Here is a 14,198-nt window from a genome sequence, read left to right as displayed (position 1 = left end):
AATTTTAAATATGTACAAAAGCAAAAATAATATACTGATTTCTCACATATCAAAATAGTATAATGAATGCCTCCCTTAGCTTCAACAATGATTAGTGTGTGGTCATTCTTGCTTTGGCTACACCCCACCCACTTTACCCACACTCCTGATTGTTTTGAAGCAAATCATATTTAAACTTTCAGTATTTCAGCATGTATCTCAAGAAAGGGATTCTTTAAAAAATAGTAACCACAATAGCAATATCACATTCAACAAAAATATAAAAATAATTATATCATACTAAATATCAATGATTGTTTTATCTCTCTCTCTCTCATTTTATTTATAAAATTAGGTCATTTGTTGTACAGGGTTTCCGACAGCCTATATTTTCCTGATTGCACATCGTTTAACATGTCCCTCTCTCCCCCGTATTTCCCGTAAATTTGTCGTTAGATCTGCCAGCTTGATTGATTCAAGCTCAATAATTTGATAAGGCTACTTCATAGGTCATGGTATTTCTATCAGGAGGGTCATAGATCTGGTCATTTCTTTTGTATGTGCATGCATGTGATGTCACACAATATCAATGATCATTGCCTAGATTTATAAACTCATTGTTGGGTTGCCAAACAAAATATAGAATATCCAGTTGCATTTGAATTTCAGATAAACAATGAATGATCGTTTAGAATAAGTATAGGGGCCTTCAAAAATTAATGGAAAATGTGTATTATGAAAAACCAATGCAAGGATTTCAAAAACCTTTTGCATCAAAATACACTTACTCTAATCTATTATAACATGTCTGAACAGAAGCTAGTTTGATGAACCAAGAAAGATAAGACATCAGTTTAAAAAGAGCTCCCATCAGAGCAACATGAATTCTGCTAAAATTGAGGCAAGAACCATCAAATTTATGGGGAAGCTTGAAAAAACAGTGAAATCTTTGCTGTTTTATGAAATCTTTATGGTGACAATGCCCCAAAGAAACCAGCAGCTTACAAATGAATAACTTGTCTTGAGAAGGGATGGGACAATTTTGAATTTGAAGCCTACAGCAGCAGACTATCCACATAAAGTTTTGAGGATAAAATTAATCTTGTTCATGCCCTAATTGAAGAGGACCAATGATTAACAGCACAAACAATAGTCAACACGATACATACCTCAATTGGTTCAGCTTACGCAATTCTAACCAAAAAATTAAAGTTGAGAAAACTGACCATTGATGAGTGTCAAAATCATTGCACCCAGATTAGCTGCAAACAAATGCAGAGCTTTCAAAGGAAATTGAAAAGCTCAGTGGATCTTGATCCCCCTCATTGCTTCAAAGCATTTCTTTGAAGAGTCTTAACTAGAGATAAAACATGGCTTTACCAGTACAATCCTGAAGACAAAGGACACTCAAAACAATGGCTACCAAGAGGTGGAAGTGGTCCAGTCAAAGCAAAGGTGGACTGGTCAAGAGCAAAGGCCGTGGCAACAGTTTTTTGGGATGATGAAGACATTTTGTGTGTTGGCTTTCCGGAAGGCCAAAGAACAATTGCATCAGATTATTATGAGAGTGTTTTGAGAAAGTTAGACAAAACTTTAGCAGAAAAACTCACACTCACTTCACCAAGTCCTTCTCAATCACAATATTCCTGCTCCTTCCTCTCATCAAAGGCAGTTTTGTGAGAGTTTTGATGGAAAATCATTATGTATCCACCTTATAGTCCTGATTTGTCTCATTCTGACTTCCTTTTGTTTCTTAATGTTAAAAAGATCTTTAAATGGCACCCATTTTCTTTAGTTAATAATGTAAAAAGACTGCATTGACATGGTTAAATTTACAGGGCCCTCAGTTATTTAGGGATGGACTAAATGGCTGGTATCATCACTAACAAAAGTGTATTAAACTTGACGAGGCTTATGTTGAGAAATAAAGTTTCTATTTTTTATTTTTATGTTTAATTCCATTTTCCATGAACTTTGTTAAAGTCCTCTGGTATATTCCAAATATTTCATGAGACATATAATAAGCAATTATGTGTTGTTTATCTGAAATTCATATTTAAGCAAGGGGCCTAATGTTTTTATTTTTTATATCTGGCAAGCCTAATTAGGGGGGCTTGCAAAATTGTCACATTTTAATTCCATTATTCCTTATTTGTTTGTTATTGAAATATTTTTATAAAGAGCAACTTCCCTTCATCTACTTGATTGTCCCAAGATATAGATTGTATAAGAAAATCAAAATAAATGCTTGATTTTTTCTCCTTTTACTTAGTTTTTAAAATAATGAAAGTTTTTCAATGATTAGTAGAGATATAATTATTAACTCATAAAGTGAACATATTTGTTGTGAATTTCAATCCTTTACAGTTATTATCCTTTCTTATGCTCAAATTATTTCATGTTTGATCAATAAGAATCTATTCAAGTACATTCCTGAGTCCTTTTGACATGACAGTAGTGTTTGATACTTACTCTGTTTTCTGGTATAACAAGACTTTCCAGACTTGTATATTTCCTTCCATGAATCTGGACTCAGACATTTATTCAAGAAACTCTGGTTCCTTTTAAGAGAAAATGGTATTTAGAAAACATAGTCTGGGAGTCAGAGGTGTTCAGTACTACTAGGTTGCTCATTATTTTTGTTCTTTTTGGTTGACAGAACCCGTAAACATGTATTTTTTTTTAAATAATGTAGATCTCAAGTTCATAATGATACTTCCAGTGTAAATACAGAACCAGGTTTTCTTCACTTCATCAATCCCACATCTGTATCTTTCTCCCATAAGAAAAAAATCCCAGCCAGGCATGGTGGCTCACGCCTGTAATCCCAGAACTTTGGGAGGCCGAGACAGGCAGATCACCTGAGGTCAGGAGTTCGAGACCAGCCTGGCCAACATGGAGAAACCCTGTCTCTACTGAAAATACAAAATCAGGCAGGAGTGGTGATGCATGACTGTAATCCCAGTTACTCGGGAGGCTGAGGCAGGAGAATCGCTTGAACCACAGAGATGGAGGTTGCAGTGAGCCAAGATCATGCCACTACACTCCAGCCTGGTGACTGAGCAAGGCTCCATCTCAAAAAAAAAAAAAGAAAAAGAAAAAAAAATCCCTGTTCTCTATGACAATCATATGATCACTCATATACAGCACATACACATAAAACAATATGCATACCTAACATACTTTGCAGACACTATAACTTCAGAATAGCCATACCAACACTACCACCAACAATATGATTACTAAGAATAGCTTAAGATTTTGTTTTGTTTTGTTGTTATTGTTGTTGTTGTTCTTAAGGTATACCCCACTAAGGACATAAAAAATACACTTATTTTTTTACAGTACTTGAAATACTTCCCTGGTATGATTATGCTGTAACTGCAAATACATTTAAGTACTTTATTTTTGCTTTCATTTTACTTTCTAAATTTTTAGGAATTGCTTTTTTGTCTTTGTTACAAAATTATGTAAAAATATTTGCATAGCTTCAAAAGCAAATCTATAAAACATGGCATATTTAAAGTCTAATCTCTATCCTGGTCTCTATTCTTTCTCTCTTTCTGAGGGTAAACTTGTTATTTTTATGGTTTATCCTTCATTGTTGTGTTCTTCCACACATTAAACAAATTCAGAGATATGTTTGTATCCTTCTGACTCTTTGAGGTTCAATTCCAATGTTGCTCCTCTGAGGCATCACCACCATGAATGGAGTACTCATCAAACAAATTACAGTCAGAGGTGTACCCTGCCTGACAATATACTGGAACAGACACACTAATTGTTCATAGTTACCCTCTGTTCTGATTGTCCACTCCTCTGTTGTAGTTATTGGCGCCTGAGTTTTACCCGATTACAATTCATTGCATTCATACCTGCCTCCTCTGGTAGCAAAAATTGCCAGGATTTCCTAGAAAGCCAAGACCAGACTAACCCTTACACAGTTTTTACATTCCATTTAATTTGCTAAATTAAATGCATAAATCAGTGTCTCTCAGCCCTGGATAAGCATCCAAATTACCTTTACAGCTTTTTCAGATTTGTTAAAAGTACAGGTTGCCAAATTATACCCAAAACTCAGTAAATCTTCAAAAGTGATCAACAAGAATCTGAATTAAATAATAAAGTATGCTTCTATTATGCAGCCAGTTTGAGCCATTGATCAAAAGCATAGCCACTCAACATAAACGTACTGATAGAGCACAGGCGCTTGCAGTGGATGATTCTAAATAGATTCTCCCCTCTGCTGCTTGTGATGGTGCAATTCTGCTAGCACAGCCCAAAGGAAAATTTAGCTTGTCATTTTATTTATCCCAATGGTTTTCTTTGGAGAAAACTTAAGAACTGTGGAGGGTGTGGTTTCTGCTTTTGAAAGAGAGTTGGTGGCATATAAAGGTTAACTACATTTTCCAGGTTACACAGTTGGTCAACACTTGGGATGAACCCAGCTTTGTGACCCTCTGGCCCAGAGCTCTGTCCACCATTAGAGAAGCAGCTGCTTCCCTTTCCCAATCCTAAGATCACCCTGGAGCAGAGATGACACCAATCTTCTGATCTCCCTAAGGGCACTTTCTCCACCCACAGGCAGGACTTCAGAGCCAGAAGGAAACTTGGGGATTTTCCTGAATCCCTAAGGTAAGAAAAGTGTGGCCTGACTCAGAAAGACAGTTAAAGGCAGCAATAGGACTAAACTCAAAGTCATCTGCCTCCCTGACCAGTCAGGCTTTTCACTTCCTGTGCTGCAGCAGTGACAGTCTCACCTATTCTTGTGCCATCAGAGCTGATAGTCAGTGCACTGAAGCCTTGTGGTAAGAATGAAGCCAAGTTAGAGTTGCTGGCATCTAATCGCAGCCAAACAGCCTAATATCACATTTCTGCAGCTATGCAGAAGGCAAGAATCAGACTCAACTCCACTTGCCTAAGCTTTAGTGACAATGGCCATTCCCAGAACTGGGTCCAGGACATTACACCCAGTGCAAGCTGGAAAGAGAGTGGGGAGTAGGCTAAGAAAGGCTTATCTCCTCCTACAATAACAACTTTAAATGAGCTCTCTCATTTGATTTTTCTTGATCATCCATCTAGCAGTGAAAAGAGGCAGTGGGTGGATGGGACGGCTGGGGGTAGGGGTCCCCAGGAGTAGCAGCACAGTCGGCTTCCTCCAAGTCTGCCTTTTCACTTTTATCCCCAGGACTCGATAGGCTAGAGATCCTTTAATTGGTGTCCTGGTGGAAAGAGATGGCAGTTGGGTTCTATAGAAATAAGGCTTAAGTTTTTCTTCCATTGTGCAGGTCCACATAATCCTCACCATTCCCTGTGCCCTTGTCCACAGTTTGAACCAAAGGCAAAAACTGGAGGTGGTCCTCTTGGTACATCTGGCTGTTTTGGAAAGCTCCAGGGAGGGAGTCATCATGGTAATCAAATGCATCAATTAAACCCAACAGACCCTTTTAATCATAGGCACTGTGCACACGTGTGCACGCACACACACGTGCGCACACATACACACACACACACACACACACACACACAATTGCCTGTCTCAGTGCACTCTCTGGGGCTCACTCTGGTCTCCCTGGCTGCCACGGTATGAAGCAGGGCAAAAAAACTATCCAGGTCACAAGGCCAAGGTTATGTGGGAGGAAGGAAACTCAAGAGGGTGGGCAACCATGCTGGTGAACTTGAATGTGTGCCAAAGAAGGGGACTGAAAGGCTTTGAAGGCAAAGAGTCCTCTAGGGATGCTAATCATGAGTATTTTATTGTGATAATGCTGGGTCTTTTTCTCTCACTGGGATGCACACAAAACTGTGATGGGGAACAGGAGCCTCCCAGCTGCTCACTGTATTGCCATCAGAAAAGAGGTCAGTGGTAGAGAAAAGCCAAAAGGCTTTTGGAGAAATCATTGCTTTCACTGGATGAAAGTTCACAAGAAAAACTTAGCCTAGAATTTAAGAATCTTCTTGCTAAGAGCACTGTAAAACTATGATAGTATTCAAGGTTATTGGTAATATATTCTAGACCCTTTAAAAGTTATAAGGTGGTGAATGTCCTATTATCGGATGGATCCAAGGAAATAAAGAATGACGACTTGCTGAGTTGATGTAGGAGATATTCTTACAGAGTGTGGAGTGGAGCTGAATCGTGTTTTCCGAAAAGTTACATGTGTTCAAATCTAACTCCTGGTACCCCAGCATGTGACTTTATTTGGAAATATGGTCTTTGCAGACATAACCAAGTTAAGATGAGGTTATACTGGATTTGAGTGAGCCCTAAATCCAACGACCGGTGTCTTTATGAGAAGACCATGTGAACACACACACACATGCACACACACATGGAAGATGGCCACGACCATGTGAGGACAAAGGCAACAATTGGAGTGAGACAGCTCCAGGCAAGGAATGCCAAGGATTGTGGACAACCAGCAGAAGCTGGAAGAGGCAAGGCAGGATTTCTCCCTAGAAATTTCAAAAGAAGCCTGGACCTGCTGAAACCCTGATTTCTGACTTCTGGCCTCCAGCACTATGACAGCAAAAACTATTGTTTTAACTTACCCAGTTTGTGGTCATTTGTTATGCAACCTCGGAAACTAAAACTAAGGGTAAGACTAAATGGCCTGGAGGCTTTTTCCAACTATGAAAAGCCATAGTCCTAAATTGGTGGGGGTTTCTTTGCTGGGAGTTTACAGAGAAACATCTTTTTAGACTGCTCCCCACACTGTCCTATCATGACAGAGAGAAGTGTGACTATGAACGAGAGAAAGGGAGGAATGAAAGCCATTGTAGGCCCTTCAGGCAGAGCCCCAACCGGACCCTCCCTTCCTCAAGAAGGGTGCTGGTTCTCTCCACCTGTGCTGCCTTCTCCTACCCCCATGAAGAATAATTGCATACTTTATGCTGGCTCCTGAGGCAGAAACCAGACCCCAGTTCCCAGGGTTGTCAAGTGGCATTCCTGACTCAGGAGCTCCATCCAATTCCAAACAATTAGATAGTTTAATCAACATTGCAGAAGGCACACACTAATGCCATTAGAGGCAAGATCTCCCAGCGCAGTCTGGGAGGAGCAGAAGGGGAGACAAAGCAGAGTGGGCTCAGCCTCAAGGTCACTGTGTCCTCCTCCACTGAGTTTCTGAGAGGGATGGTTCTCAGGCAATGCTGTTGTTCCCGGGGGTGGAGAGCAGTGACCCCTTCTCTAGAAACCAGGGGCCAAAACCAAGATGGAATCTGCACAAGGACAAGAAATCATCCAGAGACTTGTAGAAGAAGCCCTGCATCTTCATGAATGCTGCATGGGGCTAGGAATCAATAGATCTTGTTTCAACCCTTGATCCATCATATATCAGCTCCATCACCTTGCACAAGGCACTTACTCTCCTAAGCCTCAGTTTCCACATTTAAAAATAGAGACAATTGGCCTGGCACAGTGGCTCATGCTTGTAATCCCAGCACTTTGGAAGGTCGAGGTGGGAGGATCACGAGGTCAAGAGATTGAGACCATACTGGCCAACATGGTGAAACCCCATCTCTACTAAAAATGCAAAAAGTAGCTGTAGCTGGGCGTGGTGGTGTGCGCCTGTAATCCCAGCTACTCGGGAGGCTGAGGCAGGAGAATTGCTTGAACCACAGAGCTGGAGGTTACAGTGAGCCAAGATCATGCCACTGCATTCCAGCCTGGCAACAGAATGAAGCTCCGTCTCAAAAAAAAAAAAAAAGAAAAGAAAAGAAAAGAAAAGAAAAAAAAGAAAATAGAAACAATTACACTGCTTTCTAAGATTTGCAGAGTAAGGGAAAGGAACACGTCATTTTTTGTTAGGATTGGGAGTCAGAGGTTGTGTTCTAGCAATCATTGTGCATTGTTTCAGGTCAGGGCCAAAACTGCAACCAAGGATTTAATAACTATTATGAGCAAATATATGGAAATTACAATAGTGCCTATGGCGGGAACCAAAACTGTGACTACCTACCTTAATGTGTTGGCCTGAAAACCAAAATGTATCAGGATGCCATGCTTCTTGCTTTCCAGAGGAGGAAAATAAGGCTGTCTGATTTCCCAAAGTCACACCACCAGTTAGTGACAGAACAATGACTGTCACAGAGAAATTGGCCTGTAAGTAGCAGTTTTTCTTGTGCCAGATACTGTGGTTTACAAGCCTCTCATTTAATTCTCATAACAACTCTATGATGTTCACATTCTTTTCCCATTTTACCATTGAGGAGATTGACATTAGATAGAGGTTAAGTAACTTTGCTGAAACCACAGTGGAATGAGCCCTGGAGCCAGGAATCAAACCCACTCTGAAATCTGTGCTCTTAGCAGCAGCAATGGAACCTGGCAGTCTTCTTAGTATATATCTACTTGCTTCTAACGTACGAGAAAACTTTGCCAATGACAACTTGCTATACACATGACTGCATTCATTATTAGTACAAACTGTGAAATGCAATGATGACATTAAGAGAACTTAGCATTCATTGGACTTTAAAGCTTATCAAAAGCACAGAGGTGATTCATAGGTCCTGGGATGAGCTAGATATAGAAACCACAGAGCAATTTGGCACATTCCTTTATCACAGGGTCTTTTCTGAGCTCATCAGTCAAAAGGAAAGAGAAGATAGTACCTTGTTTAAACAGGGCCAGAGGTGTTAGTGGCTTTCCCTGATGGTAGAAGTTGTAGTGGTGAAATTCAAGCCATATATAAAGTCCCAGAGGAGATTTTTGGCATCCTGACATTCCCTGTGGTCAGCTTCTGTATATGAAAGAGGGATCCAGATTAGTGGAGCAGAACTGGATGGGTCCCAGTGTCAGCCTTAGAGAGAAACAGAGATCGTGGGTGCTTTCCATCCCAAGCCCACAGGGGTCCCAGCATCAGGACAAAGATCTTCCAAAGTGTCACTCCATAATGCTGTGCCAGTCTTGACAGACAGGAGAAAAGTTGGGGTGGCAATGGGTATAGGGAATTAATACAAAAGTTGGCAATGGCTACAGGGAATTAATACAAAACTTTCACTTCAGATGGAAGGTGCAAGAGAAACATAAGTCATAGCCCCTGCCTTTAAGGAATTTGCAATCTAGTGGGGAAGATGAAGGTGAAGTGCCCAGGTGGGGCACGGGGGCTCACGCCTGTAATCCTAGTACTTTGGGAGGCTGAGGTGGGCGGATCATAAGGTCAGGAGTTCGTGACCAGCCTGGCCAATATGGTGAAACCCCATCTCTACTAAAAACACAAAAATTAGCCAAGCATAGTGGTGGGCACCTGTGGTCCCAGCTGCTAGGGAGGCTGAGACAGGAGAATCGCTTGAACCTGGGAGGCGGAGGTTGCAGTGAGCCGAGATGGTGCCACTGCACTCCAGCTTGGGTGACAGAGTGAGACCCTGTCTCAAAAAAAAAAAAGAAAGAAAGAAAGTTAGGTGCCGAAGTTAAGCACACTGATTAGCAAAAGGAGAGGTCAGAGGGAATTGCAGTGAGAATGCAGCATAGCAGAAGAGAAAGAATGCTGGACTTGAAATTAAAACACCTGGGTTCCAGTAACTTATCTGCCATTTCCTGGACATGTGATCTACAAGTCACTTGTCCTCTCTGAGTATCCTTGCTTCTCTCATTTCTGAAATGAGTTTCTTTTAAAATAGCAGATACCACTAGTGAAAATATTTCAGCATATATTTATTAAATGACTTACCTGTTACAAGTTCACAATGAAAAGAAACTAGTGTACAAATCCTTAAAACTCTGTATGAACAGAAAGTGTCATGGCATCTTAAAAGGCATGGATCTTGAGAAGGTCTTAAAGATTGTTCAGGCATCGGATGACCGTGGGAAGTGAGGTAGGGGAATGCCACATTCCACACTGCAGGATTAACATGGGCGTAGGTTCCGGGGAGCGAAATGAACTTAGTATCTTCAAGGAACCACTACACCCCGGGTGGTAGGGAGGGGGCTGTCAGAAATAAGATTGAGCACAGAGGGTAGCGCAAGATTATGAAAAACTTTGAAAGATGGCCTTTAGCCCTCTGATATTATGGTTATGGGGTGTAATTTTTATTCAAGGGGAAGAAAAAAATGCATGCTTCTCACCCAAACATCAGGACATTCTGTTCTTCTGTGATTGTGCTTCGTGAAAATGTTCTCCTGCAAAAAAGAAAGAAAAAGAATGATTAAGGGAAAAACATATTAGAGCCACATTCATTTCAGCTCCACTGAAAGCACAGCAGGAGAAAGTAGCTGTGTTTGCCAAACTCCAGAAAGAGACACAATTGATGGGGGGTGGGGAGAGGGGAGGGTGAGGCAGGGAGTGGGAGATGAGGAGGAGCAGTTCTGCGTTGTTTTATTCCCCCAAGAAGATATTGTAAATAATGGAGAGGTATCGTACATGGAAGGGGAAATTACTCTGACAGGGCCCTTTTAGCGAGGAAAATGGAACTAAATACACGTTCCATTATTCCTGATCTTTCATTCAACTCTCCATTTACATGGGGGCTTCCCGGAGCTGATGTTTCGCTTTTGCTGTCATAAGTAGTCATTGACTGTAGCCGATCATTTCGAAATAACGGCCTGCAACTCTTCCACTGTCGTGATTAACACAGAGTAATAATTATTAACCACACTGTAACTGCAGAGGAGAGGGGGGACGGCTGCCAGGTTGCCCTGCTTTTCTGAAGCCAGGAAAGTTCCCTGTCATTCCACCAGGGGGGGGTGATGTCCTGGAGAGACCACAGAAGGCTTTCTGCTGGCTTCTCCAGGAGACCAGGAGCTGGGGCTCCCGCACCCTGGGCAATCGCCAAGGCTGGGATTGCTGTCATATCAGGACCTTGTGCAACAATGCAAAAGTAGGAATTCCACAAGAAAAAGCTTGAGGGATGGGGGAAGAAGAGAGAAGGTAAAGAGACACCACAGGATTGTCCTATGCCCTTGGCCTTCGAAACATCAGGAAATATTGTCAGCTGAATGGATTGAAGGGGCTATAGCCACCCGTGACTCAGAAAGATTCGTAACACCAGAGCCCTGAACGGGAGCGTTTATCAAAGGCAGGCAGAGAGAGAAATCATCCGACTTGAGACAATTCAAAGGCAAAATCCTATTTCTCAGCTCTGTCCCTGGATTGCACTCCCTCGTTGATTTTTTAGGCAGTGAGTTTCTCAGGCATTAAAAGAAGCCTTTTTTTTTTCTTTGGCATCAACATTCTTCCTCCGTTCTCCAAGGAGAGAGTTGGAAGGGCGGCAGCATGACAGGCTGGCAGTTGTGCTGGGGAGTAGAGGGTGCATCAAAGCTAATTCCTGCTTTTTACAGGTGGGGAAACCAAGGCCAGAGGAGGGAAGGTGACCTATAGGACGTCACACTGCCAGGGAGTGCAGAGTCAGGAATCAAACCCAGGTCTCCCGAAACCCAAGGTGGAATTTTTTTAGTTCTGTTTTTTTTTGTTATTGTCGTTATTAATGGAGACAGCAGCCTTCGTCCTATCAGCATTGATTCCGAGTCAAAAGAAACCATTCCAGAAAATCAGTGCTGTAGCCCCAGAGAGAAAGAGGAGGAAAGCCAGAAGGCAATGATGGAGAAAGAGAACTGCTTTTGCTGATCTTTCTTTTCCGTCCCATACAGCACTCATAATCCCCGGCAAGAGAGTATTTCACAAAAGAATCACAATGAACTTAATATTAAACTGACTAAGAGGGGAAACCGAAACATGGACCTTTCTTTCTAGGAATTCGAAACTCAGAATATGGAAAACATTGTTAATGTAGCTATTAATTGTTTCATGATGTCAGCGCTGATGCAGTTGATTCCTGTCTGCCCAGCGCTCGTGCCACTCCTGGATTTTTCTTTTCAGATGCTAGTAATTCACGCCCTGTCCTAAATTTATAGCATGGGGGCAGGCACTGTGGTTTGCACCTGGATGCCAGGATATTTGATTTGCTTAAGCAGGTGTTTGTTTATTTTTGCATGGAGTGATGGACTTCACTCTGCCAGCCTCCTTCCCAGAGTAAGGTCCCACCCACCCCTGCAAGGCCTAGACCAGCCTTCACCTGTCTGGCTTGAGGCCTCCCAGAACCCCCCAGCCTGCTGCTCGGCATTGCCTTACAGTAGACCAGAGACAGGCCCCCAGAGCAGGGACTGGCTTTTCAAACCAGCCCCTGTTCATCACTCTTGTCACACTCAGGGCTACAGTCCCAGGGAGAACCTGGCACCATGTTAGGTACTCCAGATACGAGTCAGGAAAGAGAAGTTGGAGGCTGGGGGCTTAATGGGCTGTCCCTGAAGAGCTTGCAGTCAGAAGCAGGAAGAAATTCTTCTGCTATCATTCTTGTCTTTCTTTCTCCCCTAATTAGGAGGAACTGTGAGTTCAATTCTGTTGGGGTTTGTAGGGCACAGATGCAATCAAGGCGAAGTCAGACACTGGCTTTTTGCTCACCCGGCTCCCCGTGGATTACCACAAAGACCGACTGGCATGTTCTCTCTAAGGGGTGGGGGTGACACGCGTTGCACCCAATTATCCCATTATTTTGAAAGGCAGGCGTGGCCACATATGTGGTGTTGTACAGGGCAGAGGTGACAGAAGCTAGCAGAGATTTGCATGTATTGGCAACTTCTTTCCTACAGGCCAATTCCCATTGTTAAACACACACCCAGTATAGAATAGAGGAGAATTGAGCTCATTAGTATGATTGTTTATAAAAATCATGAAAACAATTACAACAACATGCTCTCCTTTGTAAGAGAAAACGACACTCCTGACCCTCGGCAGAACTAAAGCTCTGCGCTGCTTTGCCTGATTCATGATGAGTCTGGGGGCATTCTCCTATGGCAGGGGCTCCAGGTCCTTGGCCGGGGAAATGCTAAGAAGCAGGATGAGGCCTGTTGCTTCCCACTTACTGGCATTCGAACTCCCACATTGATGGGCCCCCACACTTTCATCACTTTCTCCTCTTCAGAAAAGGGCAAAATTAGAGAAAACGGGTGCCAGATCAGCCTGCATTCACATTCTGACCATACCACACACTACCTATGTGACCTTAGGACCATCAGTTGACTTTTTGATCATCAGTTTCAGCATCTGTAAAATGGGATGATAAACCAGGCATGCTGGCTCACACCTGTAATCCCAGGGCTTTTGGAGAACGAAGCAAGAGGATCATTGAGCCCAAGAGTTTGAGCCTGCAGTGAGCTATGACCACACCACTGCACTCCAGCCTGGGCAACAAAGCAAGACACTGACTCAAAAAAAAAAGGAAGGTGGGTGATAATAGCTACTTAATTACCTTGTAAGATTAGAGTCGTGAGGATTAGGATTAGCACAGAGTAGGAATTCAATATATTTTAACTTTTACCATTTTATTTTGATAATTATGGGCAACTGAAGAAAAGGTATTATTTTGTCTCAATGAAGAAGCTGGGACAAAATAATTACTTCCTATCAGTTCTGTGAATTTCTGATCTCAAAACAAATAAATGGCACTGATTTTATCCAGTCTTATCCCCACCCCAGAAAGCCCTGGCAGGCCTGCCCAGGAGATATTGAGCCCTCAGAAAGCCTTAGCAACCCAACTATAGTTCTGGCAGCAACTGTCCTCTGAACCAGGTTGGGCATCAAAGACAGGAGGTCAGTGACTCAGCACAGGCAAGGACTTCCTGGCCAGTGAGGGCTGCTGAGCAGGGGTGGACCCTAAAGGCACATTCGCATAATACATCTCAGCCCATGAGGAATGGGGCCATGCTAATTCTTATGCAATCACAGCGTGTTCTCCAAGGCACCTCAGCCACCCCTCTCTTCTCTTGCTGCCTGAGAGGGTGTGGGTGTGTACGTGGGCTGCTTAGTAATGAGGACCAACTCCAACATGGGTGTGCTTTGTGATTCCATAGTGGAAGGCTGGTGGACAGAATCTCTTTTTCTCTGCAGCATTTTTGAGTGGAAGAATAGGAGAGAAGGAAGGACCTCGTGGTGATGGACAACAGTGGCCCCATAAGCAAAGGGATATTTCTGGTGAGCCCAGCTGTTTTTCCTAGAAAACCAACCAAGAGAAGAACTGCAGTTGTACAGTTGGGAAATAGGTTTGCCTCCGGATGGAACTTTCAGGTTTTAAGAAAACATTCCCATGCATTTGTATAATGCTTTCTGGCTACTGAAGCTCTTTCCTAGTCAGCATCTTGTAAGACACGAAATGCAAGGGACATTATTCCACTTTATAAAGGAGGAAACCAAGGCACCAAGAGATTTAGTTTCTCCTTTGGG

The sequence above is a fragment of the Macaca fascicularis genome, chromosome 1, assembly GCF_037993035.2.
Source record: "Macaca fascicularis isolate 582-1 chromosome 1, T2T-MFA8v1.1".
Taxonomy (NCBI): domain Eukaryota; kingdom Metazoa; phylum Chordata; class Mammalia; order Primates; family Cercopithecidae; genus Macaca; species Macaca fascicularis.
Note: the sequence above shows the minus strand (reverse complement) of the source record.